This window comes from Arachis ipaensis, chromosome B07 (genome assembly GCF_000816755.2).
Source record: "Arachis ipaensis cultivar K30076 chromosome B07, Araip1.1, whole genome shotgun sequence".
Taxonomy (NCBI): Eukaryota; Viridiplantae; Streptophyta; class Magnoliopsida; order Fabales; family Fabaceae; genus Arachis; species Arachis ipaensis.
Window position 1 is genome coordinate 121026217 of NC_029791.2, and position 2212 is coordinate 121028428.

The window sequence follows — 2212 nt, forward strand, 5'->3', positions numbered from 1 at the left end:
GAGTTGGTTTGGGTTTCGTATCTCCAAAATTATTATCCGAACCAATTATCTAAAGTGACATCGGTTTTGGTTCGAATTATATCTGATTACCCATTAATTTCAGAATCAATTTATATAAATAATGTGTTTTAAGATTTAACTAATGAATTATTCTCCATATACAAGCATTTTTCCTATACAAGTCTTTACAAGTCATTTATATTCACGCGTTTCATGCTTGAAAGAACCTAGCAGCGGAAACAACACAAGAACAATATGGAAGCACTCACAACACAATATAGCAGCAACTATAACAAGCAAATATAGCAAGTAAAGCAATAACAAGAACACACCGAGATTTTAACGTGGAAAACCCCCTCAATGTGAGAGGTAAAAACCACGGGTCATCTAGACCAATGAAATAGCTCCACTATAATCAAATGAGGTACAAGAGAGTCTCAAACAAAGCACAAAAATATGCATATAACTAGCCAAAACAACAAAGCACCAAAGCTCATAAATGTAAAGCAAGAAGATGAAAAATACCCAAAAAATAGAGCTGCTATCGAAGCCAATTTCTTCCTCTGAAGACAACAGTTAAAATCTCCACTGTTCAGAATAAAAAACAAGATAAGAAGAATTTGCAGTCCAAATTTCACGTCGATCCAACGGTGAAAAAATGAGAAACTACTGTTCAAAGATTACTGCTCTGTGTAAAAATGGGAAATCTAATTTCTCTCTTACGAAGCCAATTTCTCCCACTGAAAATCTCTAATCAACATCGCCACCAACCAGAATGAAGAACAAGATGAGAGGAACACGCAGTTCAAATTTCAAGTCAATCCAACGGTGAATGAATGAGAAACTGATATTTGAAATTTACTACTTTGCATAAAAACGAGAATTATATTTTTCCCTCTTCTCTCTCACTTGATGCTACACTCTCTCTTTCAAAAGACTTCAAAAAATCTTATTAGGGTAGAGATACTTGGGTGCAAGAATACACCCCCCAAAAAGTTGGGCTTTGATCTCACAAAGGAGAGAAAAAATTCAATAGTGTCGTTACTGCACGTTCTTCTTCTTCTTCTTCTTCTTCTTCTTCTTCTTCTTGTTACTGCACGTTCTTCTTCTTCGTTATTTTTCTTTTTCGTTATCGTCGTCATCAACACCACCTCTTCCTTCTCCTCCCCTTCCTCATTCTTTTTCATTAGAATTTCTTCTCATCAACACCACATCTTTCTCCTCCTCCTCTTCCTCCTTCTTTTTTTATTGGAATTTCTTCTCCTCCTTTTATTGTTTTGAATCCAATCAAGTGGCTAAGATGTGATTCAATTCAATAGAAAAAAATATAGCATTAGAGGAAATATTTTTTTGTATTTTTAACAAATTTGGGTGTAACACGAAGATATTTGGGTGTATTTTAAGAATTTTGGGTGTATTTTTATTCTGATAAATTTTGCATAATTCAAAACTCTTCCTCTTCCTCCTCCTCATATTCTACTGCTTCTTTTTTTTATCATCATCACCATCTTCTTCTTCTTTTTTTCTTATTCATCTTTTCCTTTTTATTTTATCTTCTCAAATTTTTTCTTGTTTTACTCTCTTAACAAGAATAAAAACAAAAAAAATCAAACAAAGAAGAAGAAGAAGAAATACATAATACTACAAAATTACTTGGAAGAGGATGAACTTACATTTATTTACCTTAAAAAAAGAAAGAAATAAGAAAAAAAAGAAGAAGAAAAAATACAGTATTAGAAGAAATATTTTTCTGTATTTGCAGTAAATTTGGGTGTAACACGAAGATATTTGTGTGTAACATGAAGATATTTGGGTGTATTTTTATTCTGATAAATTCTGCATAATTCAAAACTCTTCCTCTTCCTCCTCCTCATCTTCTACTGCTTCTTCTTTTTTTATCATCATCACCATCTTCTTCTTCTTTTTTCCTTATTCATCTTTTCCTTTTTGTTTTATCTTCTCAAGTTTTTTCTTGTTTTACTCTCTTAACAAGAATAAAAATAAAAAAATCAAACAAAGAAAAAGAAAAAACACATAATGCTGCAAAATTATTTGGAAGAGGATGAACTTACATTCATTTAACTAAAAAAAAAAGAAAGAAATAAGGGAAAAAAAAGAAGAAGAAAAAATGCAGCATTAGAGGAAACATTTTTCTGTATTTGCAGCAAATTTGGGTGTAACACAAAGATATTTGGGTATATTTTTATTCTGA